This window comes from Papio anubis, chromosome 10 (assembly GCF_008728515.1).
Source record: "Papio anubis isolate 15944 chromosome 10, Panubis1.0, whole genome shotgun sequence".
In the NCBI taxonomy this organism is placed as follows: domain Eukaryota; kingdom Metazoa; phylum Chordata; class Mammalia; order Primates; family Cercopithecidae; genus Papio; species Papio anubis.
The window spans coordinates 75545813-75563506 of record NC_044985.1 but is presented as its reverse complement, the minus strand read 5'-3'; the positions used below and the strand labels follow the sequence as shown (position 1 = coordinate 75563506).

The following is a 17694-nucleotide window of genomic DNA, read 5'->3' as shown; positions in this document are numbered from 1 at the left end:
AATTTATAATGTTAAAGGATGAGGTAGGAATGTATAAATGAAAACATAAAATGGAAATCAATGAGAAAATATGGCTCCCTTTAGTATAGTAACTTTATATCCAACTTTGAAAGAGGGCATATTCTCCTTACAATAACAACTCATCCTTGTTTTTTTTAATTATATTTATTAAGGTTTTTTATTTATTTTAAAAAATATTAAATAGGGAAAAAATGACTCCTAATCTCACTGTCCAGATAATCCCTACTGTAATTGTTTATTTTCTTATATTAAAATATTATGGAAAACTAATAGTTTTCTTTCTTCTTTTTTTTTTTTTTTTGAGACTAAGTTTCACTCTTATTGCCCAGGCTGGAGAGTGCAATGGTGCGATCTCGGCTCACTGCAACCTCCGAAAAAATATATTTACATTGCTAGTCATAACTTGTGACTCCTGAAGCTTCCGCAACCTACGGGTTCAAGCGATTCTCCTGCCTCAGCCCCCCAAGTAGCTGGGATTACAGGCATGCACCACCACGCTTGGCTAATTTTGTATTTTAAGTAGAGACCGGGTTTCTCCATATTGGTCAGGCTGGTCTTGAACTGCTTACCTCAGGTGATCTGCCCGTCTCGGCCTCCCAAAGTGTAATAGTAGTTTTCTATTGTTGTGTAACAAATTACCACAAATGTAGTGACATTAAACAGCACTCATTTTTTAGCCCACAGTTTGGTAGGTCAGAAATCCAGTGTGGGAAATAAGAAATAACTGGAAAATAATAAATTTCCCAATCTCAGTGCTCTGCTCAGGGTAGCTAAAGACTGAAATCAAGGTGTCAGTCGGACTGAGTTCTTGTCTGGAGGATCTGGGAAAATTTGCTTCAAAGCTTGTTCTTGTTGGCAGAATTCAGTTCCCAGCAGTAATAGGAATGGGTCTCCATCCCCTCGCTGGCTGCCAGCTAGAGACTGCTCTCAACTCCTAGAGGCTGCCCATATTCCCCACCGTGTAGTGCCCTCCATCTTCAAGCCAGCAATGGCAAGTCCAGTCCATCTCATGCTTTAAAGGTCTGATTTCCTCATCATCTGCTTCCACCAACTAGAGAAAACTCTCTGCCATTAAAGGACTCATGTGATTGGGTCAGGCCCACTTGGATCATCCCTCTTAAAGTCAATGGTGCCACACAACATCATTAAATCACAAGAATAAAACCCACCATAGTCACAGACCTGGGATGACACAGGGCATGTCCACTGAGGAGGCAGGAAATCTTGGGAGCCATTTGAGAATGTTGCCTACCACATAAAGAAACATAGTAAGGAAACTGAAATACTGCAAACAGGTATTAAACGGGATATAAACAAACTACTCCTACCCCACTTCTCCCAACCCCACACCACAGTGATAATCATGGTCAATGGTTTTCTTACACATCTTTCCAGGGGAAAAAAATATATAGCAAATGTGTCTCTGTATCTTCTCTTTGAATTTAAACAAAAGGAATCAAATTGCTTTTCTCTTTTAATCTTGCTTGGAGCTCCTTCCTTAGTGACAAATGTGGATCAGCATTATTCATTACACATAAGAGTAGCTTTTTATTTCTTCAATAGTTACATAAGAATAAGCAAAGAGATCAGCAATGAATAATCCTAAAACAGAGACACATTATTTATTATTTCCCTTTTTAATTTATGGACAGAGTTTGCATCAGACCCATTGTTCTACCTGAAACACCTTCTTCTCTTAGACGAGTCCTCCAAGAGTCTCTATTTTGGAATAGAGTCAACTAATTTTCCGCTAAGGCAAATTTAAATAACAACTTCTGAAGGAAGTGATCCCTTTAGACACAAAAGGCTTTTAACAGTATGCCCTTGCCTGTAAAGAAATGGCACCATAAAAAAGAAGATAAAGAATAAGAAAAAGAAAATAGAAAAGCAGAAGGGATCAGATTAAAGTTAAAATTAAAGTCTGGAGTTCATCTGTGCTTCAGAGCAGGAAGAAAGCTCCACCCTCTGAACATTACCACATCTTTTCTCCCAGCAACACCAAAGAAATAAAAAGTACTACTTTTTCCACAAAAGATGTATTTCTTTCTAATTATCGTCATTCTAAAATTCCTAAACTACAATGTTTGATCTATGACTGTAGAATACCAATTTTTCATATCGATTTCTTCCAAGCACAAAAAGACAAAGAGACTTCCACTACCTTTCATTGTTCTTTGAATGGGACTAGACACTAAAAAATAGATTTACATTGCTAGTCGTAACTTGTGACTCCTGAAGCTTCCACAAAACTCATATATTCTATTTTTTTCTACTGAAGTGACAAGTCGCTCTGCTTTCCTCAATTTAAATGAAAACACAGTAAGCAATAATAATGACCCCATTTCCGTGAGCTGTTTCTCTGTGTGAAGAGTCCATGAGCTGGAAGTTTCTCTTCAGAGATCAGTCCAGTGTTCTGAAGTAGAGATGAACTATTACATATAATGCTAATGCATATGAATTTATGTTAATTCTTGAAGAATGTGGTAATTTACTCTCAAAATCTTAAACTTCCTCACCTCTGCTGCAGAGACCCTAAAAGCACATCTCTGAAGGTTGCCTCCTGGGACATCAAGGAAGGCACTTAGTAGTAACTAGGCAGCAATTTAAGAACAAACTTCAAGATCATATGAGGTAATTGTTAGTGATGAACCGAAACAAAGAAGCTGAGAGGAGATCCAGTACCATCCTTTGATCCAGGTAAGCAGGAACCCTGACCTTGGCCTGCACCTCAGGGAGCACCATGCCTTAAAGCGCCTTCCAAGAAATTTTCTAAGTCCCAATCTGGTGCCTAGGACCAGCTCCTCTGCTGTTTGGTCAGGAAGTCTCAGACTAGATCAGGACCTATGTCTCCATTTCTCCTCTACAGAGCACTCACTAAGTATCTACCTGGGCCAGCCATGGTAGTTCGTGCCTATAATCCCAGCATTTTGGGAGACTAAAGCAAGAGGATCACTTGAGGCCAGGAGTTCGAGACCAGACTGGGAAACATAGCAATGTCCCATCTCTACAAAAAATTTAAAAATTAGCTGGGTATGGTGGCATGTGCCTGTAGTCCTAGCTTCTCAAGGCTGAGGCAGGATGATTGTTTAAGCCCAAAAGTTCAAGACATAGTGAGCTGTGTTTGTGCCACTGCATTCCAGTCTGGGTGACAGAGCAAGACCCTGTTGCTTAAAATAATAATAATAATAATAAATTATTCTCTGCCTAAAGCATGGGGTAAACCAAATTCCCAAAGAACCTCTAGGAGGAAAGGCACTGCTGTCCAGGATAATACTTTTTATATGAGACTGTGAAAGATTGGATAAAATTGGGCCTCTGGAATGGTGCTGACATGCTGACTTAGGGTGACAGTGACCCTGACTTTGGAGGGACACAGAACAATTCAGGACTCTGCCGATCCCTGGGCTTGAGCCACACACATGAGCTGGTATAATAGCTCTTTAGACTGTGGTGCCACCTCCAGTGTATGGAGGAACCAGGATGGCACAAGGTATCCTCTACCTACAGCTGTCATTCTACTTCCTCCACAGGCTCTACACCATGGGTCAGGCTATGGGGTGGCCTTGACCATCTGCACCCAGAGCTTTCAAGATCTTTGCTCTCCTTTACCCTGTGACTTTTCAGATCCGTCTCCTCTCTTGCCTTACATCATGTGTTGATGTTGTACTGTGCCAGGCTGGTCTTGAGCCATGCTAGACAAGAGATGGACATTTCTTCTGCAAATGGGACCACTCTTCTTATCCTCTGTAGGTTCTTCACTTATTTTCCCCACTAGTAGAAGTGGTGGAAGGCAAACGTCCAGCAGCACTAAAAGAGATCACATTGTAGGAACACAGTGGCCACTGCCTAAAGCATTCAGGAGAAGACATACTGGAAAATACAGTATCCTAAGTTTACATGCTGTAAAATTCTATACAGTAAATTTTACATGACCAGAAAACAACTTATCATTCACATTTTCCTGCATATGCTTGATAAAATTTGCATTTGTGGTCATCATCAACAAAGCGTAGTAACAGCCTTTGAGACGGTCATGAGAAACCAGTAGTCATGGGTGACATGATGAATGATGTAGCCTCATGAGTAATGATGGAACTAGCATTAAATAAATGGTATTAGAGAACTGCAGAGGCAAGAAGATCTATACTGTCTCAGTATAAAAGAATCTAAGGAGCCATTGCATTGTGAATAATAACAGCATTGCTACCTGTTTCTCACATGGTGGAAGGTATGAAATTAGCCAGGAACCACACGTTTGACAATAGAGAACCAGAAGATACAGTGCCAATCTACTGGATGATATGAGGAATCATTGCAAGCAATGATTGGACAATAAACGAGTGTGTAAGTAGCTCCACTTTACCCATTATTCTGAAGAATAAACTTTGTAACACTTTTTAAATCAAATCGTTTATACAGACAGAGGACCCACAACAAATATTTACCTGAGGCCCTGTACATTTTTGGGATGATCCTGAGGAAAACTCTTGGGGAAAGGAAGCAGCTAATCTTCCAACATACAGTTTCATCCTTTCTCAATATACATTTCATATTACATGGTTTAGGAATCTTCACAACTTAATACAACAAATATTTTACATACGCAATGAAATAATTACCACTCTGTGATACAAAGACCCTCTGACACAGTGGGGACTTTTGCACTTTTTTTCTTTTTTTTTCTTTTTTTTTTTGGTAGCTGTTGTTCTGTTGCATTTTTTCGTGCTTGAAACGAATTCTCAAGTATTCAGATGCAGCTTGCTTACTTAGTCAATCAACTGCAGCAAAAGAGTTCTTTCCAGACTGACTGACCTTCAACACCCAGAGTATTTTTGGATGACATCACTGTCATTAATTGGTAAAAACTCAGAGAATGTAAACTAATTTTCAGGTTAGCCTTAAATATTTTAATTATAGAAGAAAGCCTGCTCTAAAAACACATAAATGCCAGCACTTTGGGAGGCCGAGACGGGCGGATCACGAGGTCAGAAGATCGAGACCATCCTGGCTAACACTGTGAAACCCCGTCTCTACTAAAAAATACAAAAAACTAGCCGGGCGAGGTGGCACCCCAGCTACTCGGGAGGCTGATGCAGGAGAATGGCGTAAACCCAGGAGGCGGAGCTTGCAGTGAGCTGAGATCCGGCCATTGCACTCCAGCCTAGGCAACAGAGCGAGACTCTGTCTCAAAAAAAAAAGACAAAACAAACAACAAAAAAAACATATAAATGCATGTCAATAACATATACAGGTTATTGCTCAAATATCTCTTGGATCTTTTCCTTTTTTATGAACATGGATAATTAAGGATTAACTATATTTTAAAGATTCCATTTTACCAATGGTCTGTTTTTCCCACAGTCATATCTATAAAAATAATTATTCACAAGTGATTAATCTGCCTTGATGACTTAAACTATGAGTCTAATCACACAATTACTAGCCAAACAACTAAGAGAGGCTAATAAGAAAGTTCTAGTTTCTGTTCTAGTTCAAGGAATCTTGGCTTATTTCTAGAAGTAGGCAAGAAATAATTAGAACAAGAAGAAGACTAAATTTTAAACCAACATATTAAACCAACTTAAAGCAGTGACATAGCCAATTTATAAGCTTACGAAAATATCCTTGTGTCCTTCCTCTTACCCACTGATTTTTTTTCTCCCTGCCAGATTCTAATTGTAGAAACTACTATTAGAGATGCTTAAGCTAATCAAGGTCAAAATTTTAACTCCCTCAGGATTTTAAAATGCAAATACCATTGAATTTCTTTTCAATAAATCTTACAAATACATGTTACAGAACAAAACATTCCAATAACATAGTATATTGAAATATAAAATCTGAAGTTAATTTTTATATTTCCAGTTATTGCTTGGTAAGAAACCTTAAAGAAAAGCATACTGTCAGTGCCACCATTCTTGTTTTTAAAAATTTGACATATGTTTCCATTTCGATAAAGACAGTTATAAAATGCATTATGGACATAGGAAAGAGAATAGAACAATTCAGATTTTCTGATGTATTTTTCTTTTGATTCACCAAGTATTGCTTTCCTCCTATCAAAGAGGGATAGGAAGTACCTAACTTTGAGAGATGCCTCTTCTGTGATCTAACCCTTTAAAGTGGGATGACAATCCTGTGGCAGGCAGGGAAAGGATATTGAACAAGGACATTAGCAACTAGAATAGTTACCTCTACTTTCTCAGTAATAAATGGCAAATTCCAAGTCTTAAGCCCTTTTGTTTGGAAATTCAACAACAGTAACAAAATGAGTTCATCTTCCCTTAAGATCCAGTGGCCTTTTTGAAACAGAATCCCAGGAAAACAATCTTAGGGTGTGAAATTCTGTGAATTTTACAAATAAACCATAAATTACATAAAATTAAAAGCAATTTCCTGACTTTTCAGCACTGACCTTCTAATGGATGCATCCCATTCAAAGATCAAATGGTAAAAACTTTACATCCTACAAATCCAGCAAAAATCTCTTGTAAACATGAAGACACTGGACCCAAATGAACATCAAATGTCTAAATAGAAACAGCACGAACCTGCTTGCTTTAGAAATGTTTTAGGATAGAAGATGTTGATTATAAATAAGCAATAACATGGTAGAAACAAAAAACCGATTTGTTTAGAGCAAAATATAGTATTGAGAATCAGTAACACCCAATTCAGTGCATCAGTCAACATGTTTGGACATTATGTTTGATACAAAGCACAGTTGTCAAATGAGTGAAGGATTCCAACTCTTCCACTGTGCAATCATGTATCCTTGCCCCACCCAATAGAAATAATAATGCCTTTAAAATATTTCCATTCCCTGTATCCTTTGCCATCACCTCTCTGTTCTGCTTTTCTAAGCAGCAGGGTCAACCTGACATTTCCTGGAGGACTGCACCTGTCAGCTGGAATCACCGTTCTTCCAATTGCTGAATCAGCCCACCCTCATACCACTAGCTGGTAGTGATACAAGGAGACCTTCAAATTCTGCGAATTTTGTGTCCGGATTAGAACAGGCTGTAGGCCAATTTCTTTAAAACCAGAAAAGATTTTCAGACATTTATACAATCACATTTCTAATTACAGAGGGCCCAGAAAATACATATCATTTCAGACTTGAATGGACTATTTGATTCCAAGCAAAAATCTTTTATTTTGCTACCCAGATGACTACCATATACTAAGACCATCGTAATTATTCCTATTGTGGCAGAACATTGTTCTAACTTGAAAAGCCAAGCTTTTAAGGGGAGTTCTGTAAATAGTGTTGAATACTAGACAAACTAACAAAATGAGAAAGAGGCAAGTAGGAATCAGTCACAGGGTTCAAATTTTCAACCTTTGTGACTTTGATCCTTTGTCAACCATGATTTTTCCATGTAAGCTGATGGATAAAGGCTACCCAGAGAACACTGCTGAACTGAAAGAACTTTTCTTATTGAAGAAAAGATCTCAGCAACTCAGAGAGAATAGTCTATTATTTTTCAGGGAATTCTAGTTAACAATGATATTATGTTATTGAATCCATTAAGAAAGACATATGAGCAAACTCAGTCTCTTAGTTCTGGGCACACTAGAATCAGAGCCTCAGACAGTAGTTCTGGCGCACAAGGTTTAGTGAAGCTGTGCTCTTCAGAGAAAGCCAGCAGAGTGGGGTGCAAAGCGGGAGAGGAGAGAGGAAAGAGCTCAACACGGATGTGGTCCTGTACAAAGGCTAGTCTTGACCTGATCCATGGGATCACACCACAAAATTAATTTTGGCCCTCTCCTTCAACGTAAGGGAACCATTTGTAGCCCCACATTCATCAGTCATTGGCTGCCCTTAATTGGAGTGAGGAGCATGACCTCCTGGGAGGTGCAGCTGCCACTCGCAATTCTCTAGAAAAGGGGACAGCTGTGGGTCATTAGAAGTCTACACTCACAGCAACTGGAGAAGGGAGTCATGGGCCGGGTAAGGGATCCAGGCAGGGTGCCACAGCATCTACTACACTTGATAATTGCAGATCACTCAGAAATTAGAAAAACACCTGGGCTCTGTAAAATGTTAGACAGACTGGAAAGGGCCACCTCTGGCATCAACAGGTGAAGTCATTGGGATGAAATGGCTGGCAATCTTACCCAGGTGCCCTTAATTGTATTATATTCCATGCTGTGTGCTTCCTTTGCTTGTTAACAATCTACAGCCTCTGACATAATGTATCCTTAACCTATTTTGGTGTTCTTAATTCAGAATTATTTCTTCTTCCCGCATGAAGAAAAAGCTGTCAGTTTTGAGAATATCCATTAAGTTAAGGGCACAAGGCAGAACGTTAACATTCAACTTGAAGAGAAAGAAACAGACTTTATACATCACAAAGCACAGTTCTTTTTTAACGGAAGAATGAAGTTTCAGATGGAAAGATGTGGGGACAGAGAAAGAAGTTACCTTCTTTGTACAATTGTTATTTGCATTTGACGAGTGCTGTTCCATCACTCAGTAAAAAATGTCCACCTCTGCTGTTAGTTTGTGATGCTCCCCATTTCTCAAACACGAGCACTTAGAAATTCCAAACTCTCTGATTTTTTTCCTCCCCGACCTTGTGCTAGAGTTGGAGTGATCCACATTTTCTCTGTTGCTCTGTGATATTCTGAAACAATCAAAATAAAATGAATCCTTTATTACCCAATAGGTAGATCAGAAATAAGAACCCAAAGGCTGGATAACAATAAATCTGGTGGTATCTTTACCTGAGTGGGTATTTTGGAGTCACAGAAAAACTCAGACATGTCATTTTGTACTTCCAACTTTCTCCTTCTCTGTTTTGAGGTGATTAATTTTCTCTGGATATCTAGAGAACAAGATGGCTTTGTATTTCAGTTCATTATAAAAACAGAGAAAGAAAGAAAAGATTTGCCTATCTCCATAGGAAAGTCGATTTCTTTCTTTTTTGACCTAATCAATGAGAAGGCATTAAATATAATGGTTTCAAAATCTTAACTAGAAATGCCAGTTTGGCCACAAAAGGCTTTGTTAAAAGGGCATGTGGCAATCCATGGAGAGGGTCATCATTATAATAATCCACTCAGGATGATTTGATTTCTGTAGCTCCAAGTCTTGATATTTGTCCTGGATTCTGCAGCCAGGCAAGGCAGTGGGAGATTTTCTTCTGAAGCAAACAAATCTCCCTGTTTCGTACTGATTCAACCTAATTCTAGCCACCCAGCCTACACATTATATCTTTCCTATTTTGAGAAAAAACAGTCCTGGAACAGGGAGTGGGCAGTGGACTCAATTCTATTTTCCACTAAATTGAGACACCTTACAGATAAGAAAAGCCATATTTTCTGTGACGGGGAAGAAGCAGAATACTTGCTGCAGTGAAAAATCACAAACCAGGAACCAGAGGATAAGAGGAGAATGGCAGATTGACTTCCGGTTACAGGACAGCCGTAAGCTCTTACAAGGCTCCCTCTGGCATCCACCTCTAATTCCTAGGCTCTATGCACGTCCATAAATAAATAGTTTCCCAAAAGTAGACTCATCTGGGAGTAAAATGTCAGCTTTGCAAGGCTTCTAACCCTGCTCTCCCACAATCCAGGCAAGACCCTCAAGTTACAATTAGCTTTCATTGACCCTTCAGTCCTCCGTTTTTTGCATGGTCAATTCACTGCTATTTATATCAGGGCTCAGTGGCAATTTTTGTGGCCACAACTGTGTTCTGACCTTCTCCAGAGAGGATACTGAGGGTCAGGACAGTTTTGTTCATGTTTCGACAGAGTTAATACATCATCTCTAGGATTAGAATTCTAGTTTAAAAGAGTGAATGGTAGTTTTGGGTTTTATTTTTGGTGCAAGAGAGTAAGGCTTTGCTTTTAATATTTGAATTTAGGTGTGGGAGTCAGTAAATATATTTATGAAATGCCAGTTAGAAGGAGAGAGAAGGTGTAGAAAAAGAAAAGAGGGGGAAGACTTCCTACTAGAATTTTGCCAGAATTTATAGAAGTCTAAGGTTAGAACTGACCTTCTAAGTTAACATTAATACAAATTTACTTCTGTAACAAGCCTAAGTTCAGTCTCGTAACAGGGAGTTTCAGCTCTTCAGAAGTATAATCGAAAAAAATGCAAGCTAGGTGGGCAAAAGCACTAAAGCCAGAGGCACATCCTCCTTGCTGCTAATAGAATTAGCTGATATTTATTTTGTATTTGCAGGTGCCAGGTACTGTTAAGAGTCCAATGCTAGTGTTAAGTGTTATCACTTTCAGAACACAATCTCTACACTAGTCAGTGGGACTGAAGCCCAGCTGTAACAATTACTAGCTGTGTACCCCACAAAAATATATTTAACCTCTCTATCCTTCTGGTTGTGTTTTTTTTTTTCATTTGTAAAATGGGTGTTAGAAATAATCCTCACCTCATTTCAATTCAAGATCCTGAACAGATATCCACATTCTCAACTTCATTACAGCATTATGCACAAAGCCAAAATGCAGAAACAACCTAAACATCTATTGGTGGATAAATGGTTTTTTAAAACGTGGTATATACATACAATAAAAACAGTATTCAGCCTTTAAAAAAAAGAAAAAAGAAGGAAATCCTGCCACTTCTGATAACATGGATGAATCTTGAAGACATTATCCTAAGTTAAATAAACTAGTCATAGAAAGACAAATATTATATTATTTGACTTACATAAAGTATCAAGAATAGTCACATTCAGACTAGAAACAGAGAGAACAGTGGTTGCCAAAGGCTTCAGGGAGGGAGAAATGAGGAATTATTGTTCAATGAGTGTAGAGTTTTAGTTACGCGTGATGAATCAGTTCTAGAGATTTGCCTTCCAATGTTGTGCCTATTGTTAACAATGAGGTGTTGTACACTTAAAAATGTATTAAGGAGGTAGATCTCATTTTAAATTTTGTTACTACAATTTTTTTAAGAAAACTGAAAAATACTAAATCCCTACTTCACAGGATGCTATAAAGTTAAATCAGTTAGTGCATGTAAAACACCGGGCACAGAACCTGGCACATGGAAAGAGCTTACATAAATGTTGGTTATTACTATTATCAACTTATTAAATGAAAAAGTGGAGGTTTAAAAGGGTTATTTGTTCAAGATCACTCAGGGAAAGATGGGCAAAGCTGAGATTTGAATGCAGGCAGTCTATCTCAAAGTCCATGTGCTTATGTGGTAAACCTTAACACCTCCCTGGCAAGCACATCCCCAAGGACTCAATGTGATTGGACTCAGTCCTATCTGATGTGGCAGAAGCAGCACAGCAATCAGACGCCCATGGGTTCCTTTTGACCAACAGCTTGTGGCAGACCATGAGTCTAAGAATTAGTAGCTACTAAAAAGGCTGATGGTGCCACAAATTTGAAGACAGTGGGAAGGAAGACCCTCATTTCTCCATGAAAAGACTTGATGTGGGAAAGGTTCTTGGCTAAAACTAGATTTCTCTCATGTGAAATTAAGGCATGATTATGAAATTTTTTAAAAACTCTTATGAATTTACAGCTTTTGTGAGGGCATAATATTTCACTTAAAGCAAAGAGAAATTACCTTTTGTGGTAGAAGGGTACCCATGTTCCTAACCAACCATTTTATCCTCATGTTGTGCCCAATAGTATATCATACCATGTCTCATTTCATCTGTATTGAAATTCCATGAAGTAGAAATTATTAGCTTTGTTTATGAATGAGAAAATAGAGAGGTTAAATAACAAGGTCACAAAATGGCAGAGCTAGAATTTGGACCCATGTCTGTCTATCCTAAAACCCAGTGTTTTAACTGTGAAACCAATACTACCTTGTTGCTTGTGGTTGTGGTGATCTGTTTATGTACAAAAGTCACAGTGAGGAATATGTAGATAAGGCTCTCTCCTTACACAATAGTATGACCTTAGCTTGACTTGTTACATATAGAAAAAAACCTAATAAATGTTGTTTTTTTTTTTCATTCTAACCATACACTTGCAACGTACTTTGGAATTTTAAATGATTTGTACCTCCATTAAGCAAAGCTAAGAAAGGCATTATTACTTCCACTTTAACTGGTGGGAATTCTGAAACTTATGAAAGTGACTTGCTCCAGCCCTAAAGTTTTGAAGTAGCGTCTTATCTGTAGTCCCCTGGGCTTTTTCCTACACTTCATTCTCTACCTTTGGAAACATTTTCCAGAACAGGTGATTAGTGGGTATAGAAATACAATAAATTTTCTATAAATATAAATAATTTGTATCAAGAGGCGAATACTTCAGATTCCATATAGGTGAACCAAACACATTTCCTGAAACCCCGTCTCTACTAAAAATACAAAAATTAGGCCAGCGTGGTGGCACATGCCTGTCATCCCAACTACTCAGGAGGCTGAGGCAGGAAAATCGCCTGAACCCAGGAGGCAGAGGTTGCAGTGAGTCGAGATTGCACCATTGCACTCCAGCCTGGATGATAGACCGAGACTCCGTCTCAAAAAAATAAATACATAAATAAAATAAAATTCCAAGAAGAAAATCTGTGTACATATGAGGCTCCCAAGACTGATAGATACCTTTGGGTTCCTGTTGCCCTAGATAGACTGCAAATACTATGGTGTTTGCAGGTTTCAAGCTGCTGGGTGGCCAAAAGTGCCTCTAAACTGTTGGTGGGAGAATTGAAAGGTTCAAAGGGAAGCAATGGTATAGAAAGTGTGGTAACTGGGAGACTGCATTATGGTTTTGTTTTTAGTTTTTTGGTTTTTTTTGAGACAGAGTTTTGCTCTTATTGTCCAGGTTGGAGTGCAATGGTGCAATCTCGGCTCACTGCAATCTCCGCCTCCTGGGTTCAAATGATTTTCCTGCGTCAGCCTCCCGAGTAGCTGGGACTACAGACATGCAACAGCACGCCCAGATAATTTTGTATTTTTAGTAGAGACAGGGTTTCACCATGTTGGTCAGGCTTCTCTCAAACTCTTGACCTCAGATGATTCACCAGCCTGGGCCTCCCAAAGTGCTGGGATTATAGCCGTGAGCCATCACGCCCAGTCTGCGTTTGTTTTCTATGAGGGGATTAAAGCAAAAGGGAAAAAAAAAACAAACACAGCCAAATGTCTGCTACGTGGCCATATACACAATGGCAAGCCCCTTAGCATAGAACCATTTATCATTTATATGTAGCAGAACTTTAGCTTTGAACTGAATGCTCAAAATTTAAAAATAATAATAACAAACAAAAAAAGGCCTCATTTTCCCTGTCTTTCTACAGGATCAGGAGAGGGGAAAGGTAAGTCTGCAAGGAAAAAAAAGAAAGCTTTGATTTCCTGCACATATTTACGCAGGAAGAAAAATGTCTTCACTGCCATCTCCAGACAAGAGCACCCTGTGCCTGTCAAGAACTTGTGTCTCATCCTAGGCACTCAAGACATGCTTATTGGATGAGGAACCTGGGGCTCTTAAACTGATGGAGATGGCATCAGTCCTGCTCTGGAGGGATTTGAAATTGAAAACTTCTGACATTAACCCAGACAAAAATGGACAAGCTATCTAGATAATGCACTCAGAACTTTGAGCAATCAAATAAATATCCAGTTTGATTTTTTTTACATCACTTATAGTCACAAACTGCTTAATTTCCAACCATTCTATGGGTAACCTTAGTTCACAGACTACTAAAATAAAGTCACAATACATTTTGAAAAATGCCCTTCAGCAACATAAATAAGAAGGCATTTTTGAAGGGAGATGAGTAGAATGTTTTAAAGATGCATTAGGAGGCATTTGTGAGTGAATCTTGCGTAAGAATTTCCTCTCAATTCTTTGAAAGGTAAGTAAAATCGGCAGCTAAACTAGTTTCCAATTGGACGTAGATTTAATTATTCTGGCTAGCTCAGAAGAGATCTAATGATTCTAATGGATTCTTAAACTTTCCTAAGTGGTTCTCCACACTTGGCTGTGTCCAGTCACAATGGACTTAATGACATACGTGTGGAAATGGAGCCATGGTGGGAGCAAAAACCCCATAGACAGTGTCTGACAATTTTGCTTCCTGGCATTCCAAGATCTGCCACACCAGCTGATGTTACACCCTGATGTGCCCTTGTGTCCCTTTATGTTAACTTCCTACAATTTCTCATTCTTCTTCTATAGTATTTCCATGATACCTTTTGATGGAACCTACCACACAATCACTTAGGTTTATTGTCTATCGTCTGAAACTCTTCTTGTGAAAGTCTTCTGGGGCTGCTGGAGAGCCTACTTACATCACAGTGAAAAGGACTAAAACATAAAGAAGAGAGAAATGAGTTTGTAAATGCAGTCTGGAGAGGTCAGACTAAATATTTTGTTAAAGACGGTCTCAGGAGTAATATTTGTTCATAAGGCAGACATGAACATTTCCGCTAAGAATCAATAGTGAACCCATTTGCACTGCGCTTAGTGCTCAAAAGTGTTTCTGTGCATTTATCCCACCTCGCGCACTTTCTCTCTATAAATAAATATCAGTGGTGGTGGCTGTCTGTGTTTCAAAATGCTGCTGCCAGTCATGTTGTTATCCCTGCCTGAGAGTGGAGCTGAAAAGACCAATGTATCGCTATCCATCTTTTATAGCCTGCATTCAAGCAAAGGTTTTCCTGGTATGGCAGTTCTAATTGCACTTTGCTTCTCTTCTTTTAACTCCACAGTCTGTCTGATGCTCTGAAGCCTCTGTTTGGAACAAGACACCCCATTTCTTCAGGCTAACCACCCGTCTCCCAGAAAATTCTGATGATTTTGTTTCCCAATATTCCAAAGCCCTGCAGACTAAACGATGGGACGCTTCCGGGTTCCTGTATATTATGTCTTCTGCCTGATCCCCTTACAGATGTCAGCCTCTCTCAGCACAAATCCTGGGACGGCTTCTTTTATTTCCCTTCCATACTTGTTCTGGCCAATGAAACAATGTTATAGCAAACAATTCCTCAAAAGAGAGGGAGTATGGCATAGCTGGAGGGTCATGGACAGACCTTGGTTTAATTCTCAACTAGGCTACATACTTGGCAAATTAATCAACTTCTTTAAGCTTCAGTTATCTTATATATCAAAACAGTATAATAATGCCCCATTTGAATGAATGTCATAAAGATTAAAATAATAATGCTTGGAAAGGGCCTGGCTCATAATGGACAGGCTATAGAGGAACCACCGTTACTTAATTCTGATAAAACTCGGCAAGTTCTAGAAGAAGATACCACATTAGTTAGGAAGCTGGTAAAATAAGCTATTTGTAGACTGCAGATGATTTGACAGGGGGCTTGAACCCTTGCTTACTTTGTCCATCTAACATTTGAAGAATAGCCTGACCTTTTTAACTGAGTTTTGGGATTCCCCAATGTCTCTCAGTACACCTTTGGACAGTATGCCGGCCAGTAGCAGAGTTCAGCAGCAGATTTACAACAGTCTATTGCTGATGGAAATCTTTGACTGGAGCAAACTAGAATGTGACCCTTTTCTCCTTTGAGTTTATCATCAATCAGTGGTGCTCTGCCAGCTCTCCATAAAGAGGATCCTAATCTCCTTTTGCCCTTACACTTCAAGAAAAGATAGGCAGCAACCAGGAGTTCCTGCGAGGTAATTTTGCAAGGACTTCCTAGCGCGTGGAACAAGGATAAGCACCCAATAAGCACTCAAGAAGTGCTGGACATAAGGAAGAATGAATGAATGACTTTATGTCCTAGTGAAAGAATTTCCTGTGGACCTGAAAGCATTGGTGTGCCCACAAGTCCTTACATTCTCACATGTTTGAACATAACTCTGTAAAATAATACTGGAACTCCTCTAGCTCCATTTTATTGCAGTGATAGTAGGTCACCATCAATATCTAGATAAATGATTGCACCTGTGTAAATGTCAAGACAGTCAAATTTCAAACTGAATTGGGGCCTTAGTGGTTTGCCCTTATCTATCTTTCCTGTGCACCTACAATATCGGCCATGTAACAGAGCTCACATCCACTCTCCCACATTTCACTGTGTTTCCCATGTGCCTTTAAGGAATCATTCTTGATCTCAGCCATAAAATTGGAAAGCTGCATAACTGACAAGATGATCCCTAAAGGCAGCTGAAACACGGGGTAGATTGAAACCGACAGTTAATTTGTGGCAGTAAAAAATAATGATATCATCATAAAACAAGTTTAAGATCAGACTGGGCTCAAACACTGTGCACCCACAGGATATATAGATGGGTATTGTCAAGCTTAAATAACAAAGCAAAACAAAACTGAACCTCCCAGCTTCACCAAGCCCACTTCATTGGCTTTTTTATGGTACGCTATCACCATCTGCTGGCTGCAGCCCATAAAATGCCCAGCATTCTCTAAGTCCTGGAATATTCCATTCTGCAGAGCCTGATGTTAATTACTATGCACCAGGAAACATATTAACCTCACAATATCATTGAAACGGTACAAATAAGTCAGATCTTCTTAGAATACCAAACAAATAAAAGATCCCAAGAGACTAGAGATTGCCAAAGGCACCCACCCTGTTCTGCCATGCCTGAAAGCTGCACCTGCTGCTTGCGCACAGCCTAGCATATTCTCTTTTTATTCCTGAGCTCTTTCTTTACAGGCACTCACTTTCCGACTTCCTCCTCTCCAGCTGCCTTCTCTACCAGGCATCCTACACGACACTGCAGTGATAGGCAAAGCAGCAGCTCTCAGCTAAAAACAACCTCCTCCTAGATATCTTAAAGAAAGAAAACCACTGACGCATCTTCTTCAAGGAAAGCAAAGCCCCAGCAGGACTGAGCAAAGAAAGAAAGGATATTGTTGCCTCTGTAAACTCTGAAAGCAATATTTTGCATGATTTTTCTCAAGGCTTGCCTTGCATTGTGTCTGGATTCCCTAACTCAGCAACAAGTGATGCTTTGGAGGGAGAAAAGATAGAGTATAAGCAAATAAAATATAGCCACCTGTACACCCCTACATATTTTATATTATGTGTTCAATCTTACCATTGTAGACCCTCTCTTCTTAGCATTGCAGGCCTCTGACTTCTCAACCATCCTGGGTATAAAAGAGGCTTTAGAAAACGTTCCTTCTTCACCACGGCTTGCTTTTGTTTCTTCCAATTATCTGCAATGAAAATTTTTTATTGAATGAGTATGTAATAGTTGTGTAATAAAACAATTTTTTAAATCCTTCAAATTTTTATCTATTAAAATTTTCCTGTCACTAATATTTTCATGACAAGAATTAGATGATAATTGCTCTCAGATAAAATATTTAGTTCTTATTTAGCAATAATGCAAATTTATTGTAAGATGTTTTCCCTGGAAAGACACCTGGTGTAGTAGAAACAAGTGACATGCTCTAACTTGGGCACACATCTATAATTGAACAGGCTATCCCTGTTAGAAGAGCATAACAACTCTGTACACAAAACACACTGAACAATTATTTCATCCTGAACACTATCATCCTTACATCTGTTTAAACAATTAGTTCACTCTCCTAAACACTCTGAAATGTGAACTTTAGTTCAAAGGTGTTCTACATTTTCCTCCTGATGCTGCAATTTTAGAAGCAGACCACTTATAGGTTAGGACATTTTTACATTGCAAAGTAAACCCCTATAGAGCAATAGAGCCTTGAATAAAATTTCCATCTAAATTATTTTTGTTTGTAATGATAACCAGTGAATATATTTTAAATGTTCCATATCATCAAAATAA

The 17694-nt window shown here is 38.9% G+C and overlaps 1 long non-coding RNA gene across 1 annotated transcript; it reads right to left on the bottom strand.

The window, feature by feature from the left end:
* Positions 1-3173: 3173 nt before the first annotated feature.
* LOC103876397 lies at positions 3174-17130 on the bottom strand. The gene is made up of 5 exons (XR_002516210.2): positions 16975-17130; positions 14162-14259; positions 8752-8852; positions 8450-8651; positions 3174-3828 (listed from the first exon to the last, which is right to left on the bottom strand). It is a non-coding gene; the product is annotated as an uncharacterized LOC103876397 (long non-coding RNA).
* Positions 17131-17694: the final 564 nt, after the last annotated feature.